The sequence below is a fragment of the Somniosus microcephalus genome, chromosome 8, assembly GCF_052327205.1.
Source record: "Somniosus microcephalus isolate GS21.2 chromosome 8, FLI_Smic_1.0, whole genome shotgun sequence".
Taxonomy (NCBI): Eukaryota; Metazoa; Chordata; class Chondrichthyes; order Squaliformes; family Somniosidae; genus Somniosus; species Somniosus microcephalus.
This window is the reverse complement of record NC_140994.1, coordinates 208,717,043-208,730,313: the sequence shown is the minus strand read 5'-3', so window position 1 is coordinate 208,730,313 and position 13,271 is coordinate 208,717,043. Positions and strand designations below refer to the sequence as shown.

At 52.7% G+C, this 13,271-nt stretch overlaps 1 protein-coding gene across 2 annotated transcripts in view; it reads right to left on the bottom strand.

Moving 5' to 3' along the window:
• Positions 1-13,271, bottom strand: part of macroh2a1 (macroH2A.1 histone) — a 111,687-nt gene that overhangs the window by 74,694 nt on the left and 23,722 nt on the right. The gene's annotated exons all lie outside the window — the stretch shown is intronic.

The following is a 13,271-nucleotide window of genomic DNA, read 5'->3' as shown; positions in this document are numbered from 1 at the left end:
GCCTGACATCAAGTCCCGCAGCCTCACACCCCATCCTATTCCTTATCCCTTTCTATTCCCATCACCTACTTGCTCCTTTTGACCCCTGTATTCTGTTCTGTCCATCATTCCCCATTGTATATGTTCTCAATTCTCCAAACCCCTTCCCTTTGCCCATGCCAATTTGCTTCCATTGACTCCCCTGCCTCTTCCAAATTACACCATACCTTTACATCACCTCTTAAACCATCGCTTCCGCTACACCTTTCCCTCCCCTTCAAACTACCCCTATCCTTCCTTCTCACTCGCCCCGTGGCATTTCTTCTCTTTCTCACTCTATCCGTCCCCCTCAACCCCCATTGCTTCCCCCTCCCCAATATTTCACTATCGTTATCTCCCAGCTGCTCTCTTCATGTCAGCCCTTTCCCTTACCCCATTCTCCCTCTCCAAAACTGCTACTCTACCCCAAGTTAGAAGTTATGCTCCAGCTATACAACGCCTTGGTTAGACCACACCTGGAGTACTGTGTTCAGTTCTGGGCACCACACCTTAGGAAGGATATATTGGCCTTGGAGGGAGTGCAGCATAGGTTTACTAGAATGATACCTGGAGTCCAAGGGTTAAATTACCATGAGAGATCACACAAACTAGGGTTGTGTTCCCTGGAATTTAGAAGATTAAGTGGTTTGATCGAAGTTTTCAAGATATTAAAGTGAACTGATAGAGTAGATAGGGAGAAACTATTTCCGCTGGTTGGGGAATCTAGGACTAGGGGACATAGCCTATAAGTTAGAGCCAGGTTAGCTTCCCGCCTTCCCCAACCAGCGAGCTGCATTTAACTGCCTATTTGGCACCCACACCTCACCGGCAGCATTTAAATGAGACTTGAACCAATTTGGCTTGGGACTCAGACCAGAATAGACCAACGCATAGAGCAGTCAGCCCACCAACTTCATGCCCATTTCGAATGCAAGTCAAATTTCTCCCCGTGATCCCGTGTCCGTGTTTTGAGTACATTACATGGTGACAGAAGTGGCAAGTACCCGAAATACCCATGTTAAAGACTGTCCGCGTCAATGGAACTAACTTTCCCAGTGAAACCAGTCAGCTCCCGGTGAGTGAAAGTTTACGATATGGGTGTAGCACAGTAGCTAGTTACGCCAGGATGGAGATAAACAAGAGAGACTGAGAAAAAAAAAGTGTACTTACCCCACGTTGCTTACTATCATGGCCACTCAAAGTCCTGCATTCTTTCAGATTGCTCCCCCCTCCGAATTAGATTTTACACGGCCGGAAGAGTGGCCGTTGTGGCTCAGCAGATTTGAACACTTCAGACAGGCTTCAGGCCTTGATAAACAGTCACAGGAGAAACAGGTCAAGACGCTACTATATTCCATGGGAGCGGAGGCTGAAGCGATCGTCCGGTGCAGGAATATTACGGCTGATCAACTGAAAAGCTATGACACAGTTAAAACGGAGTTGTCTAATCATTTCATCCCACGGAGGAATTTGATATTCGAATGCGCAAGATTCCATAGGCGCATGCAGGAGAGAGGGAAATCGGGTGATAGCTTCATCAAAGCTCATAGAACACTGTGAATATGGAGCTATGCGGGATGAACTAATTCGTGACAGATTGGTTGTTGGACTAAGGGATCTTAAACTCTGAAAAATTACAGATGGATCCAGACCTCACAGTTGACAAAGCAAAAACACCGGTTTTCCAAAGTGAAGCAATAAAGAAACAGCAATCAATGCTTCGGAAAGATAGTAATGAGGAGGAGGAGTCCATTGAAACCATAAGTGCCCCCCGACAATCAGCCCCCCAAAAACATTTTTCTACCAAATCAAGACAAACTGACTCACATGAATATGTACAGAGGCCTCGCACTGGAACTCAAACTGGAACACCTTTCCAACCACAAAAGCGGAGTTGCAGATGGTGTGGCCGGAGTACACACAATAGACAAATCTGTTCAGCCAAAGATGTTAGCTGCAGGAATTGCCAGAAAAAGGGACATTTTGCTGCAGTTTGCCGATCCACACCTGTGGTTGCTGAAATATCAGAGGACGACGACAATGAGATAGCATTCCTGGGGTCAACTGGAGATGGGCAGGACCAGCCGTGGACCATCACCCTAAGCCTGTGTGGTCACATGACTGAATTCAAACTCGATACAGGGGCTGATGTCACTGTCATCCCGGAGTGCCTCTACAACGACCTAGGTCAAGAGGCTCTTCAGAGCACCACTAAGATTCTTCAGGGGCCTGGTCAAGTCCCGTTGAATGTCAGAGGAAAATTTTCAGCTACCCTGACCCGTGGTCCACGGTCTACAAAACAGGACGTGTATGTGGTACGTGGTCTACGAACAGTGCTCCTCGGTCGCCCCGCCATCATTTCCCTGCATCTGGTGTCCAGGTTGGACCCACAAGTAGCAGAGACAGTATCTACGGACCTCGAACGGGAGGTCAGACAGTGGTTCCCCAGACTGTTTCAAGGCATTGGGCGACTGCAAGAGGAGTATCACATTCGCCTCAAGCCGGATGCTAAACCTTTTGCTCTCTCTACACCCCGACATGTCTCGCTCCCCCTTATGTCCAAAGTTAAGGAGGAACTCACCCACATGCAGCAACTGGGGATAATTGCAAGAGTTGAGGAACCCACAGCCTGGTGCTCCGGAATGGTTGTAGTCCCAAAACCCAACGGAAAAATCAGAATCTGCGTAGACCTAACAAAACTCAATGAAAGTGTCTGCAGAGAGCTGCATCTCTTACCCTGCGTAGAGCACACTCTGGGGCAGCTGAAAGATGCAAAGGTTTTTACAAAGCTTGACGCTCAATCTGGTTTCTGGCAAATACCCTTGTCGGAGGAGTCAAAATGTCTCACCACGTTCATCACGCCATTCAGACATTACTGTTTCCACAGACTGCCCTTTGGAATATCCTCCGCCCCTGAGCATTTCCAGCGCCGCATGTCCCGCCTCCTTGAGGGACTTGATGGTGTCTTATGCCAAATGGATGATGTGTTGGTGTTTGGCGCAACCCAAGAACAGCACGATCAGCGACTTTTTGCAATTCTCAGTAAACTACAGCAAGCTGGACTTGCTCTTAACTCCAAATGTGAATTCGCCAAAACGCAGGTGAAATTTCTCGGCCAGGTCATCGATGGGACCGGTGTCAGAGCAGATCCTGACAAAGTCAAGGCCCTCGCACACATGGCCGCGCCTAGGAATGTATCTGAAATACACCGCTTCATGGGCCTGGTCAATCACTTGGGCAAATACATACCCCATCGATAAAACCAAGCCACTCTGGGATCTCCTCAACAGGCAGACCTCATGGTATTGGGGACACCAGCAGTCCCAAGCTTTCACTGAGATAAAGACGGAGCTAACCACCCCGCCAGGCCTTGCACTGTATGACCCCAATGCACGCACTAAAGTTTCAGCTGATGCCTCATCGTTTGGCTTGGGTGCAGTCCTTTTACAAAAGAGACCTGACACTGACTGGCGCCCTGTAGCCTATGCTTCACGAGCCCTTTCAAAAACAGAGCAGCGCTATGCGCAGATTGAAAAAGAGGCCCTGGCAATTACATGGGCATGTGAGCACTATAGAGACTTCCTAATAGGCATGACATTCCAGGTCGAAACAGATCACAAGCCCCTCCTTACACTATTGGGATCTAAAAACCTGGACGAGTTGTCCCCCCGCATTCAACGCTTTCAGATGCGACTCATGCACTTTCACTTCACTATATCACATGTGCCAGGGAAGAGCCTAGCAACTGCCGACGTCCTCTCCAGGGCTCCCTACCAGCCGCCGGTGGATGATTCCCCTGAGGTGCAGTGCATAGAGAATTATGCACACTCAATACTCACTGTACTGCCCATTACCGAGAAACGCCTGGCTGCACTTCGTCAAGAACAGGAAATGGATGAACTACTTTGTCAGGTCTTCACATACTGCCATGAGGGCTGGCCAGATCATGCAAAACTTGACAACACTCTTAGGCCTAGAAATTCAGTATAGCCACTTTTGGGGCGGTAAAGTCGGGCGGCCGCTAAAGTTTGCGCCCGCCGGAAAGTGGAGGGCAGTTCGCCGAAATTCAGTAGCTTTGGCCAAGGAGTTTGCTCGAGCGCTAAAACTGGCGATGCACGGCTATCCTTAGGCGCTAAGCCGGCGGTGCAGACTGATACCACCGAGGCCGGGCGCAGCGCAGGTGCGGTCATGTTTTGATTGACAGCAGACACCCTGGCGCCGGCCAGCTCTTAAAGGGGGAAGGGTCGACTTGGTCTGCTGCCACGCCCTGGATACTGCAGCCCTCCAGCTAGGCCTAAACACTGCTGCTGGAGAAAAATAGCGCCAGGAAGGATGCAGAGGGCCCGTGAGCGAGCGCAGCGCTTCTCTGGCCATGATTTAAAGGTGCTGGTTAGGGCTTTGGAGAAGAGAAGCCATATCTTGTTCCCAGACAGTGGCAAGAAGCCTCCCAACAGGGTGTACAGGAGAGCCTGGAGGGATATCGCCCAGAGGGTCACAGCCACCTGCGATGTCCCCCGGACTGTTGTCCAATGCCGGAAAAAGTTTAACGACCTCACTCGGATTGTCAGGGTGAGTACCCTTTCCAGTGTCCTCCTCATCCTTGCATGTGCACCTCACATTATGGGCAAAGGGACCTCAAAGGCCTAATGGCCAGCCCTCATCCAGCAGCTATGGCACTGGCATGAACATCAATTGCACTTTCTGCACTTTACACACTGGCCAAGCTATTCGACCATGGGAGGCAGTGCACACAACAACAGGGCACCACACTGGCCAAGCTATTCGACCATGGGAGGCAGTGCACACAACAACAGGGCACCTCACTGTACTTAGAGGCCGTCCTTTCTCTTGCAGGCCAAGCTGGCCCAGAATCTGAAGAGCCGGACTGTCACCGGGGGAGGCTGTCCCCAGTTCCAGCAGCTCAGTGACCTGGAGGAGCGCGTGGGTCGACTCATGGGTGCCCGGGTGTTTGGCCCCGTTGCAATTGGAGATGCCGACCCTGTGCTGGGCCCCAATGGTAAGGACATGACCTTTTGGACCTCTCTCGTTCCCCTTGCGCTTCAGATCTACATCCTTTGCCACTGTCCGACCAATGCGCAGAATGCCACCACTCATGCCTCCCTCGCTGACGCCCTGTCCTCACTCTAAAGCTACTCTTGTGCCTTCCTGCTTTCAGCTGGTGAGGAGGAGGTCCCTGAAGCTGCGAGTGTCAGTCCCTCGGAAGAGGAGGACGAGGAGGAGCAAGAGGAAGGCGGCCCATCGGGGGAACCCTCATCCGCGCCAGGGGATGGCAATGGAGGGGACACGTCTTCCCTGGAGGAGAGCCAGGGGGAAGTGTTGCAGGGGGGTGTAGCTCCTGTGCCCAGTGGCGTCCAGCCACACGGGAAGGGTCGGGCAGCATGGCTGCCTTCTCCCCAGAGGGGGGAAGTGTTGCAGGGGAGTGTAGCTCCTGTGCCCAGTGGCGTCCAGCCACGCGGGAAGGGTCGGGCAGCTCGGCTGCCTTCTCCCCAGAGGGGGGAGGTGTTGCAGGGAAGTGTAGTTGCTGGGCCCAGTGGCGTGCAGCCACGCGGGAAGGGTCGGGCAGCTCGGCGGCCTTCTCCCCAGAGGGACAGTCCGGCCTCCAGTCCGGAGACGGTCCTCGCCCAGGAGGTGCGCCTCCTTGATCAAATGTCCGCGGACTCGGATCGTCGGCACACCGAGTTCATGGGGGTTGTGGCACGGTTGCCTGAGGCCATTGAGTCCCTGGCTCATAGTGTGTCCGATTTCGGGGCCTCACAGGCCAGGGGTTTCGAACAACTCGCGGCAGCACAGGCCAGGGGTCTCGAACAATTCGGGGCATCACAGGACGCGAGTCGGGCCGAATTCGGGGCATCACAGGAAGCGAGTCGGGCCAAATTCGGGGCATCACAGGACGCGAGTCGGGACGAATTCAGGGCAGCACAGGCAGCGAGTGGACAGTTGATCAGTGGTGCCGTGCAGTCACTGGCTGGTCTGATGCGGGCACAGACCAGGGCAGTACGGGCACTCACTGCTGCCACACTCGCTGTGTCAGGCAGGCATCGCCAGGGCACCCGCCGCGCTGCAGCAGCACAGCGGTCTGGCCTTCACCAGATTGCTGCGCTTGCTGCAGTGCCAGCCCGGCCGAGTGCCAGTGTCTCAGGCGAGCAGCGAGCGCCTGGCATCAGCCAGCTTGCCCCCATTGCTGCAGCCGCCACTGCCACTCCCCCAGCGAAGCTGCGACGAGCTGCTGGAGGGACTGATGCTGCCCAGCCACAGCTGCAGCAGTCAGCAGCCGGCCCCTCGAGGGCCAGAGCTCGTCTAGGCCGACCCCCAAGGACATCTGCCGTCACGCAATGTGCCCCTCAGGAGCCTTCCCCCAGCCTTGCAGCACCCACAGGGCCCAGGTTGAGGTGGAGCAGCAGGTCGGCCAGGGGCCGGAAAAGCCTGGACAAGGACTCGCCCTCTCGGCACACAAAGTAGAGTGTGTTGGCAAATGTTTTTTTATATGGGGGTGGTTGTGTTGTCTATGGGGGGGGTTCTTTTGGTAAGGCCGAGGATGAAGGCCATTTGGATGGACAAGTTTTGTTATTCCTCCCCAGGTTGTGGGAGTGAGATATGTGTTTGACTGTTTTTTGGGGGTGTTGTCTGTTTTTGGATTTCATGTGGGAAGGGCCCTGAGTTTGTTCAATAAAGCTTTTTCTTTATTCAGCTTGTCCATGTGTGATGTTTCAAGTGGTTGTTGCGTTAACCGGCTGAGGGCTTGCGGAGCGGCTGCATTCATGTGCCTTCATTGCCACAAGCCATTCCCTGACAGGGGGCCTAGAAGTGTCGTTCAATAAGCCGCCGACGGACGGCCCTTGGACCTTGTGGCTCCCTCCTGGGCTGGTACTCCTCCTCCTCCTCCTCCTCCTCCTCATGGTCCTCCTGCTCGTCCTCCTGAGGTGGTGGTCCAACGTGAGGTGGCAGTGCCTGAGTCCTGCGGATAGCCAGGTTGTGCAGCATGCAGCAAACGACGACGAACTGGGAGACTCTATCCGGCGAATACTGTAGAGATCCGCCGGAGCGATCCAGGCAGCGGAACCGTTGCTTGAGGACGCCAATCGTTTGCTCTATGATGTTCCTTGTGGCTTGATGGCTTTCGTTGTATGCCTCCTCAGCAGTGGTCCTGGGCGCGCGGAGCGGGGTCATGAGCCTTGTACACAAAGGATAGCCTTTGTCCCCGATAAGCCATCCTCTTGGGGGAGGCTGTGCCTGGAACATGTCAGCCACAGTAGTCTGGCGCAGGATAAAGGCATCGTGGCTGCTGCCTGGAAAGCGGGCATTGACAGCTAGGATGCGTTGCCTGTGGTCACACACCAGCTGTACATTGAGGGAATGGTAGCCCTTCCGGTTGCGGTAATCCTCGGCATTGTCGATAGGTGCCCGCAAAGCCACATGCGTGCAGTCAATGGCGCCCTGCACCATGGGGAAGTCGGCGATCCTCGCAAATCCGACTGCACGCTGCTCCTGCCTCTCTAGGGTCATGGGGAAGGAGATGAATTGGTGTCTCCTTGTGAAAAGGGCATCGGTGACCTGCCGGATGCAGCGATGCACGGCGAACTGGGAGATGTTAGCTATGTCCCCAGCAGCGGCTTGGAAGGAGCCGCTTGCATAAAAGTTCAGAGCCACCGTGACCTTCACTTCCACCGACAGAGACGTCCCGCACATCAGCTGTGGACGCAGATCTCTGTGAAGCAGCTGGCAGATCTCTGCAACCACCTCCCTTCTGAAGCGCAGCCTCTTAACACACTGCGCGGCAGTCATGGTGAGATAGGACACCTGCTGGCAGTATTCCCTGAGTGGGTAAGGCCTACGTTGCCGACGCCTGATGCCCCTTCTGCGTCTAGGCATGGCTGCCCCTCTCACACAGCGTCTGCGAGCCCTTCGCACATAATGCTGGAACTGAGGGTTGGAACCCCATGCAGCCCCCATAATATACTTGCAAACAATGAAATCACAATGAGGCAAATTTCCAAGCTCTGGCCAGAAGCCAAAAATACCTCTCCTATGTTGGGCCAAATCAGTAAGGTCTCTTCCTTGGTCTCTGTCCAGAAATCCGTTGCAGAAAAGTCATTGCAGCAAAATGGCTGGCCTTTATAGTTCAGTGTAAGTGCCCTTTAATTAGTGCTCCCCGAGGCCCGCAGGGCCTCTGCTGCGTTCCACTTCACAGTTCTTAACACCGCCACGCCCACATTGGGCGGGCGCGACTGAAGTTCCGGTTTGGGGCGCACAAAGGGCGTTGCACGACGAAATGACGTCATAAGTTGCGCGCGCAGCTGAGCGCGCGCAAACACTTTGCGCCGGCGCTAAATGTCTACTGAAGTTGGGCGTAGGCGCAGATCGTCCTGCGCCCGGGCGCTAAGTGCCTAGCGCTCGAGATCTACCCCTCCTAAGGCGCTAATGGCTGGCGAACGCAACTGAATTTCTAGGCCTTAGACCTTACGCAGCCGTTTCAGGTGACCTCACTATTGCACAAGGATTGCTGCTACAAGGGTGCCGGTTGGTCATTCCAGCATCAATGCAGAAAGACATTCTGGACAAACTGCATGATGGCCATCAAGGGATCACAAAATGCAGAGCACGAGCCAGATGTTCTGTCTGGTGGCCTGGATTAAGCAGTCAACTACAACGTAAAGTACAACAATGCCCAGGCTGGCCCGACCGCCAGAATTTTACAGACAAGGACAAACAATCTAAACTAAGACAACAGGCCAACTTTAACAGTCGCCACAGAGCTAAGCCCTTGTGTCCACTCCTTCCAGGTGACTATGTGTGGATACGTGACTCCCGCAAAAGAGGCATTGTGCAAGGACAGGCCAACACCCCAAGATCGTATCTGGTTGATATCCAGGGCCAGATTGTTCGCAGGAACCGCAGACACCTCGCACTTACCCAGCAGCCCCCAGACGCTGCTGATGAGCCTTCCATTCCCGATGACTACAATGGGGATGCGGGTCCTGGAACTCCTCCACCCACAGGGGATACCCCACCTCCATTGGGTTCCAGACGATACTCTGAAAGGGTCCGCAATCCTCCTTCATACCTCCAGGACTTTGCAACATGAATAGCTTAAGAACCAAGACACCTCACTGGGTCAGAATAATACCCGAGGTACTTGGTGGAAGGTTCAGGCAGTCACCTTGTCCCTCCAAGCTTACTCTGCTTGCATTATTCGTGTTCCTCTAAAAAAAAGAGTTACATTGTGCATTAGAGATGTTATGTTTGTTAGAGTTTGTTATTTCTTAAGCACAGTAAAAAAGTAATGATTTGAAAGAAGGTCATTTGAAATTTAATAGTAAAGGAATAGTGTTTAGAAAGGGAGATGTGGTGATAGTTACCCTCCACCCCGGTAGGGGGCGATGGAGGGTAAACAGAGAAAGGAAATAAATAAAGAAGCCTCGTGTTGATGGCTGAAGGAATACATCCCGTGTCCGTGTGTTGAGTACATTACAGTAATCTGGCCAAACAGATCAGCTACCCATTGTAGAACTTGCCCAATTTGCATCCTAGTTTACCACCCAGGCAGTGAGGATGAAAATTGGCATGATGCCATTTTAACAACAGAAATGTACAATATAATCAATATACAATATAATCACAATGTATCAGCGGAGCTGAGATAAAGTGGTGAGAGCGGAACCTTGTTCCGTCAGAGAGACAAGTTGTGGTAAACCACTGTTAACCCTGTACATGTCTGTGTGGTAAACCACTGTTAACTCTGTAAAAGTCCGGGCATGTCTCCACCCCTGGCTCCACCCCTAAGCCCGGGTATAAAGGTGACTCACCACCCTTCCCCCGGGAGCTCTTAGGATGGATCCACTAGCAGAGGCATGCTCCAGTTCTTAGTCAATAAAAGCCTACTTCGTATAAGTTCAACTCGTAGTCTTTGGTGTTGTTGATAGTGCATCAATTTTATTGACTAATTTTCGACATGGAGCAAATCTTGAAGCTGGAACATTTAGACCTGGATCCTCAAGCAGCAGATGCAGCCAATAACTTTGAACACTGGCTGAGCTGTTTCGAAGCCTTCCTGGAGGCCTCCAGCACTACCGTCACTACAGATGACGCGAAACGGCTTGTCTTGAACTCACGGGTGAGCCACCGAGTCTACTCGATCATCCGAGACGCCACAACTTACGCGGCCGCCATCGCGACGCTAAAGGAACAATACGTGAGGCCTGTTAACGAGGTCTACGCCAGACACCTCCTGGCTACCCGAAAACAGCGCCCCGGGGAATCGGGCACCGAATATTTACTGGCACTGAGAGTCCTCGGCTGGGACTGTAATTGCAAAGCGGTGACGGCCAAGGAATGCACGGAAGACCTGATCCGAGACGCCTACGTAGCCGGCATCAGGTCCAACTATACTCGGCAGAGGCTGCTGGAACAGAGGGGGCTCGACCTGCAGAAGACGGTGGCCCTCGCTAACTCGTTAGACGTGGCCCTCCAGAACATGGACGCCTACCCCCCTGACCGGATGGCCACGTGGATGCCACGGGAGCAGCCATCTTGGGACCCGGTAAGGCCACAAGCCGCCAGCAGCCCAACTACAGCTGCAATGACCAGAGGCCAGAAATGCTACTTCTGCAGCCAGGCCAAGCACCCCAGACAGCAATGCCCAGCAAAGGACACGACCTGCTCCAAATGCGGCAAGAAAGGCCACTACGCGAGGGTGTGCAGGGCGAAATCGACCCCCAATTCCAGCAGCGCCGCGTGTGAACCATACAGGCCGCCATTTTGGACCCCACCAACCACGTGTGAGCCGTGCGGGCCGCCATTTTGGGCACCACCAGCCGAGGGGGAGCCGCCATCTTGGACATCATTTCGGGACCAGGCCCCCGGCGCGGGCGAATACTACAGCGACCCACCGACCTCGACGATGGCCTCCATCACCCTGGACCAATCTAGGCCCCATCAACTAGCCAGGTCCATGATGAACGTAAAGGTAAATGGCCATGCCACAAATTGCCTTTTCGACTGCGGAAGCACGGAGAGCTTCATCCACCCCGAAACGGTGCGACGCTACTCCCTATCGGTTATGCACACACGCCACCAGGTCTTTATGGCCTCAAAGTCCCATACGGCGGACGTCGGCGGCTACTGTGTAGCGACTCTGACAGTGAACGGCGTGGAGTACAGAGATTTTAAATTTCTCGTCCTGCCACAGCTCTGCGCTCCCGTACTGCTAGGATTAGACTTCCAGTGCCATCTGGAGAGCGTCACGATGGCATATGGCGGGCCCCTGCCCCCACTTACAGTCTGCAGCCGGCAGAATTTAAACACGGCGCCGCGCAAAGTATGCAGCCTGTCCACCCTGAAGGTCAAACCCCCCCCATTGTTCGCTAACCTCGCCAAAGACTGCAAGCCAATTGCTACGAAAAGCAGGCGGTACAGTGCCGGGGATAGGAGCTTTATTAAATCAGAAGTAGAAAGACTCCTGAGGGAAGGGATTATCGAGGGCAGCACCAGCCCATGGCGAGCCCAAGTGGTGGTAGTAAAGACCGGCGAAAAACAGCGCCTGGTTATTGATTACAGCCAGATGATCAATCGATACACGCAATTAGACGCATACCCACTTCCCCGCATATCTGACATGGTCAACCAGATAGCACAATACCGGGTATTCTCGACAATTGATCTGAAGTCGGCATACCACCAGCTCCCCATCAGGCCTGAGGACCACCAGTACACGGCCTTCGAGGCCGACGGTCGCCTCTACCACTTCCTCCAAGTCCCCTTCGGCGTCACCAACGGGGTCTCGGTCTTCCAAAGGGAGATGGACCGGATGGTTGACCAGAACGCGCTGCAGGCTGTTAAGTCTGTGTGTTATAATGAGAATTATTACACAGACCACAAGAGTAAATTTTAACAGGTCTTTACTAGTCGAAGGTCAGGGCGGAACTGCCCAATAAATCCTTACACAGCACTTATATACCGGTGTGGTCACCGCCAGTATTACAGTATACAGCAGCCAAGATAAAGTAGTGCAACCCTTAAAATAGTTCTCTTAAAGGTGGAACGGTTACATACACTACAATCCTCCCTTTTTAGCTTAACAGTATATATATTCCCCATTAAACATAACATCATAACATATATACACAACTTCATGTCAAAACAGTTCACAGATTCAGTCTCTGCGGAGGCGCCTCCTGCGTCTCCTGACTCGGTCCGGATAACGCCTCGGTGGTGTAGTAGTTCTCGGTGGTGTAGTAGGTTCTCGTTGCTGGGGTGACTCATCTAATAGTCCTTCACTGGACTTAACAGCTTGAACTTTCGTAACTTCAGAACCAGCATTGCTGACTTCTAAAGGCTCGAGTACATTGGGAAGTTTTTCTACTTCCAGACTGATTTGGCTCAGTTCGGAGGGACCACGTGCGTGACCTGGTAGGGGTGATAATGGTTCAGATGAGTCATCATCTTCTGCTTCCTCTCTATTGTCTTCTATTTCCTCCATCACTTCAGCTTTTGCCTCTGCCACCAATTCCCTGAGTGGCTTATTACTGCTGACACTGCTCACAAAAGGGTGCTCTTTCTTCTTAGCTTTCAACTGATCGATGAATTTGACATATTCCCTTTCTTGCTCAGCTTTGATTCGTTTGGCCTCATCGCGCAGATGGTTTGTGTGTTCCTGTTCCATTTTCTCAATCAGCTGCTTCTGCTGTCTTTCCAGATTCTCCCACTCTGTGTCAAAGAACTTTTTCTTTGCATTCATCTCTTGCTCAAAACGGCGAATCATTTGTTCTAATTGCTGTTGTAGTTTGAAATTGAGTTGAGTTCGAGCCCGGTGTTCCTCAGAAATGTACATGTCTGTAGACTGGACACTCAGAATTCTCTGTCAAACTATGTTGTTGTTGTTCAGTGGAATTCTGTTCGGATACTTTGTTCTCTTCTGAAGCATTTATGCACTCCTTCGTTTTTCCGGAATCTACCGTTATTGCTTTTAGGGAGTGCCAGTCCATATTTATTTTCCTGATCCACTCCCATCCCAGAAGTGGTGGACCTCCCTCAGGTAGTACATATATGTCCATTCACAGAATCACAGAAACCCCACAGTGCAGATAGAGGCCATTTCGGCCCATCGAGCCTGCACCGACACATATCCCACCCGATCCCTGTAACCCCTACACCAACACATATCCCACCCTATCCCCACGTATTTAATCCCCCTAACACTAAGGGTCATTTATCATAGCCAATCAACCTAACTCGCA